The sequence below is a fragment of the Catharus ustulatus genome, chromosome 2 (assembly GCF_009819885.2).
Source record: "Catharus ustulatus isolate bCatUst1 chromosome 2, bCatUst1.pri.v2, whole genome shotgun sequence".
Classification (NCBI taxonomy): domain Eukaryota; kingdom Metazoa; phylum Chordata; class Aves; order Passeriformes; family Turdidae; genus Catharus; species Catharus ustulatus.
In genome coordinates this window covers 36,384,817-36,403,529 of record NC_046222.1, presented here as the reverse complement: position 1 = coordinate 36,403,529, position 18,713 = coordinate 36,384,817, and the positions used below count along the sequence as shown (strand labels likewise).

General features: G+C 39.0%; 1 protein-coding gene and 1 long non-coding RNA gene across 24 annotated transcripts in view; one reads left to right on the top strand and one right to left on the bottom strand.

The window, feature by feature from the left end:
- The window catches only part of DLG2 (discs large MAGUK scaffold protein 2), a 1,022,753-nt gene that overhangs the window by 172,140 nt on the left and 831,900 nt on the right, over window positions 1-18,713 (bottom strand). The gene's annotated exons all lie outside the window — the stretch shown is intronic.
- LOC116992855 lies at window positions 7,685-17,461 on the top strand. The gene is made up of 3 exons (XR_004417118.1): window positions 7,685-8,201; window positions 9,786-9,859; window positions 16,181-17,461. It is a non-coding gene; the product is annotated as an uncharacterized LOC116992855 (long non-coding RNA).

The window sequence follows — 18,713 nt, the reverse complement described above, 5'->3', positions numbered from 1 at the left end:
ACTGAAACAAAAATCACTTACCTTTAATGATGTCATATTTTATTTTAGACAGCTTATTAAGATAGCTGTTATCTTAAGTTTCTGGCATCTGAGCACCCATTATACAGTCTCAGCTTATCCTGCTAAGAGCTGGCTAATTATGACAGGAAAATTAACTAAAATGAATAAAAGTGCAACGTTTTCTTCATCATTTAAAACCATAATCAGGACCAAACCAAGATGTCAACTTAATAGCTCTCATAAATGATGACAGTTTGAATATTTTCCTTTCAGAATATTCTCTTCTTTATATTAAACATTAATTCACTAGGAAAAAAGAATGCAACAGTGTATAAACATTGAAAAGCTTTTCAGAATGAAAAACTAGTATTTATCCAATGAATAACCTTTACTCAGGCAGAAGCACAGTATGACTAAGGAAAGGAGGATGAAAAAGGGGAATGATTAAATTATTTAGATCACAGTAATGTATAATTGGGTTTCCATCCAGTTCCATTTGTGGAGGCTACAATCTTTCTACTTGCCATAGAGCAAGACAGAATATTCTTCCTTGAAAACTAAATGTTATTATGTCTATAATTTTTTTTTTTTTTGGTGCAGAAGTGTACTGGGTTGCTAATTGCTGCAGGCATTTTCACAGTTGTTATATGGTACAATCAGACTTCCAGATAAAGCCCATTAATTGGTGGGTTATAATGCAATCTATCTTTATTCATTATGGAATGGAAAAATATATCTATTTTGCTGCTACATTTAAAAATTATACCTAGTCCTTCTATCAATGTATTTTATGAATAGCCAGTCCAATTCTGTTTAATCTTCACTAGAACATACTGTTAAGAAATGTGTTATGTTAGGGTTGTAGCATCTCTACAAATTAGAGGAAATGAGAGAAATTGAATACTATGCTATTTTTTCACACGAATAGAGATGATTTCCAAACACCACAGAAAATCCTGAAGAATCTCTCCCTGCTTTCTACTCAGTTTTCCAGCTCTGAATTCCACCTCTTCCAAGAAGTTTTGCTTGGTCTGAAGAACGGAAGGCTTTTCTTGGTAGTCATGTCCTCATGAAAATATACATAAACAGTAAATATGCATGAAAAGCTGGTTTGAAAAGACAAATTTTAGCCAAAGGAACATCCTTAAGTGAAAGTTCCAGGTGGAAGAAGAAACTTCCCTGACTTTCAGAAATACATTACGAAAAGAGTATATTTGGTACTTTCTGCCATCTGACTCAACTGTTGCTAATGAATCCCATCCAAAATCCAGCTCTCAGATTCAAATTTTTGTATGGCTCACAGTGAACACAAACAAGCCAGGGAATTGGTTCCATTTAATTCCTGTTTGTTTCCATGGTCATACACAAATTTTAGCTGTCCCATGAGTTGCTGGAGCATATAAGTCAACTTTCAACCAGCCGAAGCCTCCTGCTTCAGCTGATGTTTTAGTTACACATCTCTGTTCACTGCAGCTGAGACAGGTTTTTGCTGCCTATGTGGAAGGAAATAACATCAACATATGGGATATAGTATGCATGGAAAGTTGTTGACGCAAAATATAATCAATTATGATGTTTAACTCTGGCATTGATTTGTGAAGGCTGGAAGCTAGGCATTTTCAGAAAAGGCATCCCCAGTCAGGTAATTAATTTCTTGATTTGGCTTATAGAAGCCCAAATTTGTCTTTTCTGTCTCCCTCTATCCATCAGACTTTGTTTGCCTGCCTCCATGAGTGGTAGGTGCACATGAAGACAGAAGTCTGACTCCTGCAAGTTTAGTTTTCTAGGTGGTCTTTTTTCAGATTTATTGCATGGCTTTTTCTCCAAGAACTCTTATTGTCTGCTACTTTATTGCACTTTGAAAAGCCATGCTTAAGCAGGGTGTCAGGGAGGACATTGTCTTGTCTTCATATTGACACTATCTTTATTCTTGCCTGATTTTCCTGCCTTACTGTATAGCTAAAGAAGAGCTTTCTGCTTCACTTTCTTAAGGCTGAGTTTGGCAATTCCAAACCATTCTATCTATGCTTTAGTGACAATGTATGCCTGATCACTGAGATAGTCATGGAACTGGCTGTCAACCTATTTTGGATCATGCCATGTTTAGGTCAAAGGACTAAAGAGCCTGTAAAAGTGGGATGGAAAGGTTTAAATAGCCTTTTTTTTCTTCTTCTTCTTTTTTTTTTTTATATATATATATATATCTAAATAAATAACACAAAGCATTCAAGATGCTGTAACATTTTGAAAGACTTCCTATAATGGAGCTCCTGCAACTCTTGCAAGCATATTCCTAATTTCCCAGCAAAGATGGCTCTTATCAAAGTTAACTACTAGGAACTGTGATTTACTAGCATGCCTCCATCCTCGATCAAGGCATCAATGCATGACCAGCTAAGGAACTGCTGAACAGCTCAGAATTCATATTCCCTACCTTAGGAAGCACCACAGGGAAAGAGGATCTTTCTGCCATCCAGCTACTGCTATGAGCACAAAGATAGAAACACACATAATCAAACACAAGGCACACTGAACTCACTTCCTTGGTACAAGTATTATAGACTTTCAGTGCTTTAAACTCACCATCAGTTTTGGTGAACTTTATTGAAGAGCAATATTGGACTTCCAGCTCTGCTCTGACAGGACACGAGAGATGTGGGGCACAAAGATGGTACAACACTGGAGATGGGCAACATGAGCAATGAGGGGGAATTAGAAGGCTTCATTGTCTTTCTGCAGAAAAACTAGAGATGCTAGATAGTGTAGCCTGCATGTGTGACATCCAGGTGTGGTCATAACAACGGTCATTGCAGCCTGATTTGAAAATGGACAAAAAGAGGGGATAAAAGACTAGATAACATGAAGGAAATGTAGGGCAAATGGTTTTATGGGACTCCTCATTTAGTAAAATTTCTAAAGGAAACTAGGTGGATGACCTGTGCCACAACAAATAAAACATTCAAGATCTAATTTCTGTGGTAGGAGGATGAGCTACTAGGGATGCAGTTTCTCTTTTCCAAGGCACTGAGCTTTTCCAGTTCCTGACAATGCATCACAGCATCTCAGGAGAATGTTTCAACGTTTTAGAAAGACAGCATAACCCTCCTGGCTCTCAGAGCTCATTCCCCTGGCAATGTTTCAGAGTACAATTCCACCTCCAAGTTTCCTCACAGCAGCACAGGAGTTTTCTGCCTTTCCGTTCTCCCTCTCACGTTATCGCACCTTCGGTGATGCTGACTCAACTGTTTTTGTGCTAAACTAATTTTGTGAAATCTTTTGGGTTACATAAACCCTCCCCCACCCACTCCCCCCCCTCCCCCACCTTATTTTTTCCTTTTGAACTGTGATCTGATCCTTATTCAGATGAATCAGTAATTGATGGGGTAATAAACTACGGTGCATGTGGAGAGAGGAAAGGATAGTAGTGTATGGGGGCAGTAAAGAATGGGAAACTCCAACCTGCTTTACCGTCATGATGCCTCTCTCAAATCGTGTTTACTTTCTGAAGAGAAACAGATGAGCAGAATATATTCACTCGGTTTTGAGCAGCCTGAGCATGCAGATGGCACAAGAAGCTGCAGGCACCTGCCAGATGAAACACTGGGCGGAACTGAGCCTCTGAGCTGTTCAACACTGCAGAGATATTACTGTCTGCTTTGGTGAGTGTGCCCCAGCTACCTCAGAAACAAAGAAAATCATTAAAAGAAAGGAGGTTTAAGTACAGTCAATCCACTAATTTAAGTTTCAGAACGTACAGATCCTATTCCATCAAAATTTGGCATGTTGAAAAGTTGGAGGCACAGCTGCTATGCTGCAAGTGAATCCCAGGAATGATTCTGCTATTTAGAGTATCTACTCTAAGGAGTGACAAAAGTGAGGAAGGTGGGATAATTAACTGAAATAGTACAATGTTATAAACTGAATTAGTCAGGGACAGACCATTTAATGCATTATTGGCATTACCTAAATCATGTATTTGTATTATGAGAGACATGAAGTTATGTTGTATGTTATGTTAATTTATGCTATGCTATCATATGAAAGATGACTGGACAGGTTTATGTGTTGTATGATCATTAAAAGCAATCCTGAGCTTACAAGAGGAGAATAAAACAGTAGCTGGATAGAGGTAGTTGTGGGGAACAGGAGAAAAAAGGATTTTAGTCACCTAGACAGGCTACAGTCTTTGCACACTTACATTTAATCTTCTGTTTTCTTCATTATACAACCTAAGGGTTTTGATTTTTTTTTCCACCGTGAGACTTAAGGAGGATTAATAAAATATCCCAATAATGGGTAAAACAGAATCAGCAGAACACAACCAAATCTAATTCAATTAGGTCAGATAGACCTGTGCTCTATAGAATCTTGTTTAAAACTACAGAAATTGCTCTGCTTTTTCACTTCATACATGTCATTGATAGCTACCAAAGACAGTTCATTAGCCTAGGGAGATCTTTGGTCTTTCCTTTTACAGTGATACTCCTGTATGTCCAGAGAAATATATAAATTAAGAACACTGAAACATTCCTTTCTCATACTGAAGATTAACTACAGCTTCTTTTTTTAGGATTTTTACCTACTACCTTTAAATTAGCCAAGAAAGAAAATTACTAATTTTCTTTGCTGCTCTTATGCCTTTGGCGTTACTACAATATTTCTTAAAGAAAGTCCCAAAGCCTTTCCACATTCAGTGTCCAAGACCATTCCTCCATAAAACCCTCTAACCAGGCAGCAAAGTGAGAAGAAGATAAATATCCACAATTACTAAATGAGCTGCTGACAAAAACAATTGTTAGCTTCATAATTGGTTATCATAAATAATTAACTTAGTGAACTATTATCAGGTTGTAAGAAATTACTGTCACCAGATTAATTCTGCTCACCATACTGGTACTTAAAAGATGAGAACACAGGTCTCATCTGAGATGACAATTCCTGTTGCTGTTTTGTGTGTAGCTGAGATATAAATTATACCTTTCCTCCTTCATTCTGTCACGTTTGAAAATGAACTAAATAAATGTCTAGAGAAAATTATTAAGCCACTTTTTCCTTCACAGTGTTTGTGGAATGACAGCCATTCATTCCATACTACCCTTCTTGCAAATATCATTCTTCCTATTCTTAAGTATTTCCCCTGTCGTTTGATCCTGTACCAACTGAAATGATTCCCTACATTTGTGTAAAATATTTTCACTAATGCACCAAATGTTTTGTTGTTGGTATGAGTCTCGCATAACCTAAAATGCCTCACTGTTTACTTTCTTCTGTCTCTCATGTCCAGGGATTTCATCCTTTTGCCTACCTGTATATATAAGCTGTTGATCTTGTATGTATCAAAGATTTAGCTGAGACATTGATAAATTTATCCATCGTTCCCAGATATTTATTTCTGATTTAAAAAAAATATCCCTAAATGGTTTAATTTCCTAGATTTGTAAGGATAAAATTTCCTTAGTTGTGGAGTGCATAACCTTTTTACCATTCTTCTGGTTCTTATTGATTCTGCTGGGATGCTAATTTCTATCTTTAACATATGGAAAACGAATAATGAACAAAAAAGATTCCACTATTTATTCATTTTCTTAGATATTATAGGAAAAAATGGTACCACTGCAATGTTCCTCCCTGTTTTTAAAGAAATTGTGATTACCATCTCTAGAAGCTTTTCTAGGTTGCTCGGATGTAATTTTGTAAGCATAATTTTGGTTTTTAACCAACTTTAGTTTCATTTTTCAGATTTATTTTTTCCCTTCTGTTGTTAAATTTATTCTGTCACACTTCCAGCATCAATCTCTATCTACTTGCCTTCAAATGAATTTATGTGCACTGAGGTCTTTATTCTTTCTAGAAAGCCAACGTGGTGTGTTGCTGCTCTAGATGGGTTGCATAATTCTGGAGTACTTGTTTAATTCTGAAACAATTATTTAGTTAATTCAACATGCCCCAACACCCCCTCTCCCACCTCCTTTAAGATACTCATCAAAAAAGCACCTTTTTCTAACATATGTTCTGCTCAACTATAGTAACTATGCTATGGAAAGAAACAAAAATGCTTTTTGTTCGGTCTCTGGGAGTCACAATCTTCAGTCATAACTGTGCATTACATTCTTGAAAAAATATTTGATCTTGATATATTTGTCATTCAGTTTCAGTTGTTTTATCTCTATTTATGATGAATCTCCCTTTTCTCTTCTAAAATAGCATATATATGATTATACAGCATAATTTCCAGTCAGGTTTGATAGAGAGCACTGAAATACTGAGCAAAACCAACTGAAGACAGAGATGTCAGTCACAAATCAGTCAAGTCATAGTACCCCAAGCCAATGAAAATAAATTAGGAAAATACAGCACGGAAAATTACATCTTATAGACAAAGAACAGTTCATGCTCTGTTGAAAGCCTGATTTTTTCAAGTAATTTGAAAATCAATATGGAAAAATACTTCCTACTGTAAATTGCAATATAGTAAGATAATTTCTGACTCTACTTATTGTATGTCAGGACAATTATTTTGAATTATTGATGGTTTATGATTAATGCAGGTCTATTTTTGATCTCATATACAGTAATTTCACGACTATAAGGCGCACCCTTTGACTAAAATTTTGGTCTGAATCTGGCAGTGCATCTTATAGTCCAGTGCGACATATAATGGACAAAGTTGTGAAATTTGCCAACCCAGAAGTGCGAGCCGTGAGCCGAGCCACGAGGTGGGGTGGCACCACGGGAGCGGGGGGCGGGACCGGGCAGCCCCTGGCCAGCAGGAGCCATGCAGGATGGGGGGGACCGGGCAGCCCCCAGCCAGCAGGAGGTGCACAGGGAGGGAGGGAGTGGGCGGCCCCACGCCACCCTGAGCTGCGGGTGGCCCCATGCCGCCCCGAGCTGCCCCAAGCCGTGGCAGCCCTGAGCCGCCCTGAATCGCAGCAACCCCGAGGTGCGAGCCGTGGCCGCCCCAAACTGCAGTAGCTGTGAGCCGCAACTGCCCTGAGCCCCGCCTAGCCAGTCAGGGGCGGGCAGGAGTGCCAGGGCTCGTACATGGGGGGAGCACCTGGGGATGTGTTTAAAGGCTACACCAATCTATGAAAAATGTTTGCAAATTTAGCACCTGCCAGTAAACTCCACGATCGCGGGATTCTGTTACTAATTTGTTACTTTGCTGCGCGTGGCACGGATCTTCGCTGCAAAAAAAAGGTGTGCCTTATAGTCCGGTGCCCCTTATATAATGTACAAAGTTGCGAAATTTGCCGACTCCCGGAGGTGCGCCTTATAGTCCGGTGCACCTTATGGTCGTGAAATTACTGTATTTAATAATTTTAATTTCTTACGTTCATTTGGCACGTCAAGAAAGACAAAGAAATATACAGTGATACAGAAGAAAATGAGGACGTATTTTGAACCTCTGATCAGAGTATGACCTAATGTCTCCATTGCTCAGATAATTTTCTGAATGCACATGGATTGGAAAAGCAACATGAAAAAAACTTCCATAATCTAGATACTGAAGTACAAATAATTTATTGTTACTAGGATTAGGATTTGAAGAGATATGTCTTGTGAGCATTTTGTACAATTAGCAAAAACATACATTATTAAATCCAATGGAAACCTTTAATAATAGTGGTAAAAATACCTCCATGAAGCTTAGCAGAACTGTTATTGAGCTGTTTGGGGTCTCAGATGAATGAAAGCATTGTTTGTGTGCAGAAAATGGCTGCTGAATCATCATTGCTTATTCTTTATGGAAATGGAATAACTATGAAAAAACAAGAATAGCTGTCCAGTGCTCATGTTGTCTTTCAACTTTCTCAGCTTCTGGACTCTGATAAACTTAAATTAAGTTAGGCAATTCTCTCCAATGTCTTTCTGTCTCTGCATCTCACACCCTAATCTCACTTTACAAACACAAAAAGGACACGTTGTATTGCAAGGGGCACATGCAAGTTCCAGGTATAATAAATGTGTCAGCAAAGAACTAAGCAGGTAACAAACAAGATACTATGACACAGAAGCAGTATGGCCTGAGTTTCTGCATTACAAGTCCCTGTGCTGCTTCTCTCTTTTCTATGTCTGTCCCACAATGAAGACCAGGACTACAAACCTACAGATCCCCTACACAGCTGCACGGAAGTGGAGAGAGACAGATACGTCCTGTTCCTGAAATAAAGCACACATAAGGAAACCCTGCCTGTATTAAGGTGAGTTTTTCATATTCCCCACATTGACAAGTGCTTTGTGTAATTTAAAAACAGAAAAGAATTTTGCAGAATTCTTCCCCAAAAACCTCTTCCCCACTTGTCCCAAATTTTCTGACTCCTTGTCATGACTGCTACATGATATCAGGACCCTAGGGCCCTTTTCTGTCAAGAAGAGTCTTTATTCCATTTAACTAAATAAAGAAGCATGAACAAATGCACAGACACATGTCATAACATCTGCCAGCCATGACCTTGTGCAACCTTCTTAATATTTTTCTTTTAGGTTTCTGTTTGCATTATTTTTCATTTCACCCTTCTTGATAGAAAACATCTATATTATGAACTACATCCATTACCCATAACAGAATGCTGTTCAAACATTTTATAGTTAGTTGAGTATTTTCCTTTCATATAAACAGTATTAAATTTTCATGTTGGAACTAAGTGCTCTTCAATACCCTATTGCTGGGCTTTTCTTCTCTGTATGCAGACAGGCACTAAGAGGAGGGTCATCTTGCCTCAGTTAGAAATGGTTCATACCAAGGCAGTTACAGTAATTTCACTAACAAAAACCGCACCATTTTGACTAAGATTTTTCTCCCAAACCGGAAATGCGGCTTATACTCAGGAGCGGCTAATATATGAATAATTTTCTGACATTTACAACCTCAGAAGTGCCAGCCAGAGTGCCGAGCCGAGCAGCTGCCAGCAAAGGCTGGCATTTCGCAATTGTTACAAATTGTTACTCTGTTGCGCCGCGGGTGGAGCCTGGCTCCCTGCAGGCAGCACGGGGGGCGGGGAGAGAGGCAGGAGAGCTCTCTCCTTCCCTCCTCTGCCGCAGCCCGGGGGAGATACGGGGGGGCCCCGCGCCGCCATTGCCGCGGCTCGAGGAGGAGGCGGGGTGCTCCGTCCCTGCCCACCGCCGCTGCCGCGGGAGCGGAGGGGGCTCTGTCCCTGCCTGCCACCACGGGGGAGTGCCGGGCCGTGGTGACCAAGCCCAGTGGCAGCGGCGGCTGGCCCCGAGCGGCCCTGTCGAGTGACCCTGCCGAGCGGCCCCACCGAGCTGGGCCACCTGGCCCCGTCGGCAGCCCCGACCGGGCCGAGCCTGCACAGCCCGAGCCGAGCCAGTAAACCCCGCCCTGCCGCGCTTCTGTTACTATTTGGCAACTTTGTTGCACACGGGTCCTCGCTGCGAATGACAGAGCAGCTTATACTCGGGTGCGGCTTATTTATGGACAAAGAAGGAAATATTTGCCAACACCCAGAGATGCGGCTTATACTCAGTGCGGCTTGTATTCGTGAATTTACTGTAATACATACTCATGCCATACCACTGTCTCCCTTGTAATTCCTTGATTTCTAGTTCTAACATGTTCTAATATTGACTGACACTAACTTTAGACTAGTTAGAAATGTTTTCGTGAATTCCCAACCAATATATGCAGGTTTTCCTACTGCCAGAAGAGAGCTTAGTATGAGCAGCTACTGCTAGCCCAAGTGCAAAGCTGCAAGGGAAATCTTTTGTTTGTCTGCAGGAAAACAAAAAAGAAAAAAATCCTGACAACATCTTGCACTGTTTTCCAGTTATCACTGCTGTTCATAAGGCTCTGTAAGTTTCCAGAGGAGATAGCTGGATCAGGAGCAGGACTCCTTGGGGAGTAAGTAATGAGCTCTAATCCCTTTTGAATCTAAATTGCTTCTGCTGACTTAGTTAAAGTTTTATTATCATCCTGACTACAGTAGACTTAACAGGCTCACCTTCAGCCCACCATCTTCACATCCTCACTTTTCTGTTTCTGCAGTGTCATTGAGACAGGTGAGTCAGTGAAATATTGCCACCTTAGGGCTCCTTTACCTTGACAATTGCTCTGGCTGCCAAAATAGCAGGTACCTGCATCCTGCTGCTACATCCTGCTGCTGTGGTGCACCCACTGTTTCCAGAAAATGAAACAGACGATGTTTTCTTTGGGCTTGGGCTGCTCAGCTGCTCCCTACGGGCTGGGCAATCTCCCTCTGTGAGGCTCACTGAGCACTGACACAGTGCAGGTTACCTGAGTGGCAGACTGACTGCAGAAAGCACAGGCAGGTTTTTAAAAGTAGAATCTCAACGTTAATGTCCAGGGTTGGCAAAAAAAACACCCCAAACTTGCAGTGGATAAAACTCCACAGTGCAGAATAAACCCCCCCTCCTCTCTGCTTGTACCAATTTCCTTGTTCCTTTCTGACAAACAAACACATCTCAATATAACAGCCTAACAAACACATATGCAGGCAGACAGCACAACTGCCTGAGAATGGATAATTTCCCCAAAGAGTAACTTTGTGAATGATGTAACTGATGATATTTCTTAGTGTAATTGCTATGCCAGCTTCTTGAGGCTGGATAACACTTAAAAACCTGATCTCAGGTATGCAAAGGGGTGAGTTGACCCTGTTCAGAGCGATACCATGATCCTGGTGGTGCTCAAGGCCAGGGGAGTGGCAGTAGTGCTGGAATCTCTGGTCCCTCTGTCCTACCATATCTGAAAAGATAAATGGTTTCACCATGCAGTTACTGCTCAGAAATGGATCTGATTTCTTAGCAGTAGAAATTGTGCCTCGTCAGGAGAGTATGACCCACCCAATGCTAACACACAGCAAGAAAAACTGTGAATTTTGAAAAAGCACAAGAAAGTTGAGTGGGTTTAGACAGTTGAGCAGAAATGAAGTCTTGGCTGTATTTCAGAAAAATCTAACTCATCTCAGAAAAAGAAACCTCTTATCCCCTCTCTAAAACAATTCCTGCATTTGTGAGAGTCTCAGAAGAACAAAATAATCAGTTGGGGATGCAAAATGAGATGCACTGCTGCACTACAGAGCAACAGTCACAGAAAAGAGAGTGAACTGAACAGGATCTAGATGAAGCAGGGAGCACAGTCATTAAAAACTGCTATGAAAATTGATGTGAATCCTTATTAACTTGCTACTTTCTTTTCCTTGCTATCTCTTACGTTCTCTGTGCTGTAGAAGGCAAAAAATCAGCAGCACAGAGTTTCAGTCTAAGCCAGACTTGTGGCCTGCAGCAGAAGAAAGTCCATGCTGGGAAAACCATGACTAATAACACTTGTGAGACATGTTGTGTCAACCCAAATGACAGATACCAATCATTAAGACTCCAGCTGAGCCTCAGCTACAAAGTTAAGACCAGAATTATTCTGGAGGAGGGCTGAGGACAATAATATCTTTGCACTGCTTGCACCTGCTGAGCTTGTACGAGTAAATCTGTCCCCTAAGCACATGCCATGTGGATTGTACAATGTGAACATGAGGCACACACAGGTGCTATGCAATTTCAACTAATGTAATCCTTATAATAAAATAATGCTTATTTTTACACGTATTAATTTTTTTTTTTTAAATCATAGCAGGTGCTACAACCTGTGACTCACCAAAGTCATCCCACGATGCTCCTGTTGCCCTGGCTTTACTCATCCTTCCTCCATCACAGGCAGGGTAACTACAGGTGTGAGATCTCAGGGGCTGTGAATGGCTCTACAGCATTTGTTTATATAGAACTAAGACAAATTTTGGTATTTGGTTCAATGCATGACCCCATTGTTTGATACATTTAAACCACACCATTAAACACCTGCAGCGGTGTGCAGACAAAGCACTTGAGAAACTTGGTCAGCACTAGAGAGGTTATATCTGAAATGAAGGAAGCTCTACACAGAGATGTTGAGAATCAGCTACACCACCTGTAAAGTTCAAATTCAGCCTGAATGAAATTAGTTTTAAGTAGACCTTTGCGTTTGTAGGTTCAGGAACAAAACTGATGATACTCTTTATATCATGAGGAAAAGCCAGTCACACGCTGGGGCCATAGACCTTGAGCACAAACAGATGAGAACTGGAATAAATAGTTCAGCTGGTCCATCCTTCTGCCACAGCAGCACTGTTCTGAATGACTGACTTCCATGTTGATGTGTTCAGAAGAGATTCAGGCTCGCCAACCGTTAGGAAGCCCTTTGGAAACGTGGTTTGTTGGGTTACATCCTAACAAAAGAAGCAATAGATATAGCACAGGAAAGAAGTTTAAGAATGTTAAATCACAGACATAATAAAGAACGGGGCCAAATCAGGAAAAAAACAAAGAGAAGTTGAAGGAGAGGGTTTTGACTAGGAGGCAAAGAGAACAGAGCAGAAGAAAGATGAAGTAAGTCTGTGGGTGAGTGGGGACTGAGGTACAGAGAATACAGAATACCTGAGACCAGATATGGAGAAAATATGGGATAGAAACGACCATGCCTTTGTCAGAAGGGCTTTGCATTAACACCCAGCACAACGCACACTCAGTGCACTGGAGGGAGAAGGAGCCACTGAGCTCTGATCCATCCATGTTACAGCTGGATACAGTGCCAGGATGGCCAGGTTTGCAGAGCCAGAAAGACATATCTTCAGGTAAGATTTGAATTTTGGAGGCAAAATTATCTCAAATTGGAACTAAAACTAAACTACTGAAGAAAAAGAAATGCTTTTCCAGTGTCAGGCTTGACCCTGAAACTGCTGAAGTTATTTGAGTTGAATGACCAGCAGGAACTGACTACCCCGAGTAGAGAGACATAGTGTGGAAATAAGGCAATTGGGAGCTGTAAACTCTGACTCCCACATGTAAAACAATTTTCCTAATTTTCAGTTGCCACATAGAGTTTTCAAAAAGTGATTCTGCACAATTGACATTTTCTAATAAAGCCTAATCCATGGAAAGGTTATCAATCAGTTTCTACTGTCTCATTAGAAGTAATAATAAAAAAGGCAAAACACAACCCTCTTAGAAGACTGTGGGGAAAACTAATAAAATAAGAGTAATGAAGGAGTTGAATGAGTTAGATGTAAGGACAGAGACAACAAAAAGAATACATCAAGGAAGATATCTGACAGTATAAAATAAAATTGCTAATTTACATAGGTAGAGGATTGCTAGAGAGAAAACAATTCTTGATTAGGCCATAGGATTGAAGAAAGGTCTTGGTTTGAAATCAGGAAGTAAAATTATGCATGAAGAAAGCACATTGCATAAACATTTTGGTCAGGCATTCACTGATGTGTTTAAACAACTGAGTCCTAACACAAGAAGAATAAAATAGAACATTTTAGATGTAATGATAGGAAGTGTAAAATAGAGCCTGGGTTGGAATAAGATAAACAAGATTCAGCAGTATAGGCCACAGAACAAGAAAATTAGTTTACTGCTGAACCAAAGATTTGAATACCCACGGTGCAGTTATACCTAAGGCAAGATTTCTAAAAGTCACTGCAGTTCATGCTGTCAAATTCTTGGCATTTTTGCCATTTTCTTTGATTCTACTCTCAATTAAACAGAGAAGAATCAAGCCTAATTCAAATATACTACATTACGAGCAGCTTTACCTCAAAGATGAGCAGAGAAAAGCCACAGCATTTATAAAAGGCCCATTAAAGAACTCAGATGATTTATTCCTCCAGATTTAAATAAAGCTGATAGGCTTAACTCAATACTATAAACACTATCCTGTAAATCCATCCTTTTACATATCAATAAAAAATCAGGACACAATTCAAAAGAGACAGAAATGGAAACTGAAGAGGGAAGAAGAAAAAAATAAAGAACAGCCACACAGCATCTAGATGCAAAGTTCTGACAACATGTTATATTATTGATCTCCTCTTGATAAGCAGTAACAAATTTCTTTTCAAAGTAATCACCAAGCTAATACTTATAGAGTTTATATACAGAACATCAATTCAAGTATGTTCTGCCATGTAAATTGTTTTATAAAATTATGAAACCAAAGCTGCACAAAATATTCACTTAAAATCAAGTAAACATCCACTGTAGTGTCCATAACGCAAGGATTAGCAAGTGCTGGTACAAGCCAGAGAAATAACCACGAATTAGTCAGCATTTGATCAATAAATAAAATTAATACTTTGTAGTCTTTGCTTACTTTTGGCTAAAGGGAATCACACCAGGAAAGTTAATTGAATTTTGTAAAGCACCGTGGTTTGAAAAAGATCAAAGTGTCCTTTAGAATGAAATTACTTTTTTAGGTCATGATTTTGTGCTGCCTTCTTAAATGCGATGCACTGTAAGAAGCAATTGTTTAAAAAGAACAATAAGTTAGCGATTGAACAGAAACTCAGAAAACACAAATTCGTGCCAAGGAGGAACATACAGAATACAGAGACCAAAAGAAATGAATGTGAGAGAAGAATAACTGTAGAAGGCTGGTTTGTGTCCAAGCTGTTTTTTTTTCTCTTGTGTATTTGGGTTTTTTTTGTTTGTTTTTCCCCTGAGGTAAATATTGATTGAAAAAACAATGAGTTTAGAACTGGAATCATAATAAGTTATTATTTTGTTATAAGGAAAATATTATAGCCAGAGTCATATAAACTGAACTAAAGAGTCCAACTTCCACCACTAGGATGACAAAGGGACAAGTCCACGTCTATAGGAGAAGATTCTACAGCTATATATACCCTAGATACTGGTCCAGGGAGTATTTTCTGGATTTTAGACCAACTGATGTATGTTCATAATGGCAAAATGGCTTGACTGTGTTTAAAATGCCAAATAGCAAAGCCATGTTTTTTTAGCTAATGCCTGAACTACGGCCAACATTTGTTTGCAAAGGTCTTTTGTCCAACCAAAAGCTTATTGTGCTTTTATTGCATAAGGCAAATAAAGAGCTGACTTTTTGATAGAGGTCTCACTCTCAAATTTCTTACTGCAACATGACAAGAAAATGCTTCCTTGTCACAATTGTATTGAGACAATCAAAGTGTGACACTACCAAGAACTGCAGCTCCTGCCCCTGGTCATGGAGAACTTGACCTTGCAGAAATCTGAGAGCCTGTTGGCACACAAGCTTGTTGCCTGAGCCCTTAACTACAACTAATGACTGCTCCTCTCCAGGAAATCCCTCTGGCCATCAGTGGGTGAAAGAAATACATTTTTGGTAGTGGTCCAGAAGCAGCTGTTGACATAGTGAAGCACAGATCTGCAGCTAACAAAAGCCACCCTATTTATAAAGCATTCCCTAGGAGACAGATTAATTAGGCCCAAAAGGACTTTTTTTCTGGATTGGCAAAAACACTTAGAAAGACATTAATTTAATTTTAAATATAATAATTGCCAAAATGACATACCTGTTTTCTTGCTTTGTCTCTATTTTGTCTCAATGCTGACTTCCAAACAACCTGTAGAAAAGGTTTTCCTTTTGCTAAGGATCAAAATCAGTTTCTCCCAAGTTTTCTCTAAAATTTCTGTTGGAGATTTATGTCAGGCAAATATCTTGACTAGTCAAATTAAAATTTGAAGGGAAGCATAAAAAAGGCTATAATCTGAAACATTTTTAAGACAAAAACCTTTGTGCTTTGGAATACTATAACAAAGAATATCCTCTAGGAAGATGAGTCTGCTGGTGAAACTGAAGGATTCAGAAAAAGAATACTTGTCTCCATTATTTTCAAACAAAACCTACATGAAATAATTTTTATCTCTTGTATTTTTCTTGTACTCATGAACACACCATATTTTTTCATTTGCTTTTCATCACCATCGAGTTATTAGAAGCTGCATTTTAACTACTTGTACAAATTAATCAAAATATAGTACAAATAATAGATAAAGCAATTTTCTACACAGCTTTTGTATAAATAATTTGCGATACAGCAAGTACTAGCTTTGTATTTTCTTATCTCGCTCCTATTGATTGCTAATGCTGTAGGGTCAAGTAAAACAACCAGTTTTGAACTTTATATTGATTATTGTTCATTAAATATTCACAGTCTAGAGGGAAATAAGGTGAAAATGCATTTAATATATTATAAATAATTTTATATTATTTACTATGGAAACCTAGATTTAATTTTACTTATTAAAAGCCTAAGCAATAATTGCATGTTGTGCATTAATGCTGCTTATTTATTTATTTCAATTTTATATGAATCTTTTAAAGAACTCTCCTGTAACCAAACACATGACAAGCCACTGATGACAAGAGCACCATCAAGAAATCCTCATAGTCTCATGGCATATCTTCAAACATGTAAATCTGTACATCAGCTCTGTACAGTGGTAAGATGCAAGGTTGGATTAAATGCCAGCAATGACACTGGAATGGGATGGTAGCAGGTAATTTTATTCATATTTACATTTGTTGACTCATTGAAAATTTAATCTTTTCACTGTTATTACAAAAAATCAAAACTAAAACCCAAGCTATGTTAAACCACGACACTGAGCCATGACTTTGAGTTGTTTGTTTGTGGCAATGAAAATCTTTACAATTTTGATTTGAAAGATCCAACATTTTTATAGAGTAAGAAGAAATCGGATCGATTTGCCTGTAGGAAAAAGCCAGGGAAAGCAGAGAGAGACAAGGTATCAGAACTAGGAAAGACGTGTGTCCACGTCTCCCATTTGGTCACCCTTCTTGTGTGCCCATGGACTCTGCAAAAGATTGTCATTGACTTGGAGGAATTTACTTGGTGATATCTTTTGTAGGCTCTTTCCCCATGTCGCTTTTTGTCACCTTATGGCATTCCTGTGGGTGTAAAATCCTCTGCCAGCCTATGCCCTCGACAGAAGCAGCCACATCCCCCAGACCGTGGGAGAGGAACAGCAGCAGTGTGCTGCTGGCCAGCCCAAGCTCCCCACTGCACCAGACCCCTACCCCAGCACTAACTCTAAGCAGGGCTTTGGACAGTCCCCTGCATGCTTCATGCACTATCTGCAGGACCTCTCTATCCCTATGTGGTCTGTGACACTGCTGATACTGACCCCATACTTTCTTTCAGGGACTCCCAAACGCTTAGAAAATCAATTTGGAATATCCACACACTGTTTTCACTGTTCTTCAAGTCCTTGACTTTACCTGTACTACACGTAGGAAAACCTGACATAGTTGGACACTATTACCTGACTGCTCCCTTGGGGTACTGGGCTGTCTTTGCCTATTTAGTGCTTTTTATCAGTTGCCAGAAACACCCAGAATTGTTGTGTTTTCACAAGCCTTACTGCCAGCTGTAGGTGGGCCTTTCAGAGACTGTAGCAGTACAAAAATTAATCCTAAATTCAATAAAATCCTGTCCCATAAATGAGAACTTCACGAGTTCCAGTAACCTTTATCACAGACATGAAGAAGTAAATCTCCCCAGTCAGTAAGAATACAATGAATGCTCTAGAAATTTATCTTACTATTTAATATCTAAACTTCTTACACAAAAGCAATTAAGGATTTCTTAAATAGCATTGTATAATAATTCCCAGACAAAAACTGCATTAAGATAAAGTTACAATTGAACATACATATAAATAATTTAAGGTAAAATACATTACAGGGATATATATTTAGCCCCAAGCAAGATTTACAAACCCCAGAAATTTACAGATCTGGTTATAGTGAAAAGAAAAACATGGGAGATTAAAAATTGGAAATGTGAGAACAGCTGCCTCAGAACAGTGAAATTAGATGGCCACCATAAGAGGCAACATGCCTTTGGCATTAGACCTATTGAAAATATTCAGTTTTCTGAGAGAAACATTCCTTGTGTGATTCTTTGAATGCAAATATCATATGGCAACCTCTATTGAAGAAGGCACTCAAAAAATCTGGCTTCAAGTATTAAATAACTGAAGAGACCTATGAATAAAACTTTTATAATTATGTTTATTTATGAATTATTAAAGAAACTGTTTATAAACTAAGTTATGTCATTTTTTAATAATACATTGCAGTCTTGATCTATAAATGAAATCTCAGCTTTTGTCATTAAAATTCATCTCTGTATGGAACAATTAATTGTGTTTCCAGACTTTGTTAATTTTCTGCTTGGAAAAAATACAGACTATACTATTGTATATGCTAAGGGACTTAGGAACCCCAGGTCACACAAAATACAAAGATTTAGGAGTTCTGTATCATCTGAAGTTATAGAGGGATTTTAAAAGTTGCACGCAATTAACTGAATGCATGAACATTAATGAAACTGCTTAAAATCATGAATTATTCTTGTACTTAATGCAGGACACTTGTCACAAAAATACATTGACGACCATGGTGCTCACAACCATTATTTAGGCTCAAAGACAAGCTAAAAATCAGCTCACTCATGTAGTGCATACTAAAGATCAAATAACAGCCTGGCTGCCCAGCAGATCTCTGAGTACTTTACAAATGAAAATGGACTGATACAACAATCATTGCACATGCACAGCTTCCACTGAAGTCACAAAATGTATTTTAGCATTAAGCCACAGTGAAAGAGCCTGCTTTTGCACATTACTCACTAGAAGACCCCTTGGCTTCAAGACCCAGTGAGCTTAGTAGGGATGCTTTGGTGAATGGGAAGTGCTGAACAGGCTTTTCATCAAATTTCACAATGATCTTATACTCATGCTCCATTACTCCTCGCTACATCACACCTTGTTTTACAAACAATGCCATATAAAGGACCAAAGTGATCTGCAGTACCATAACAGTAGGATAA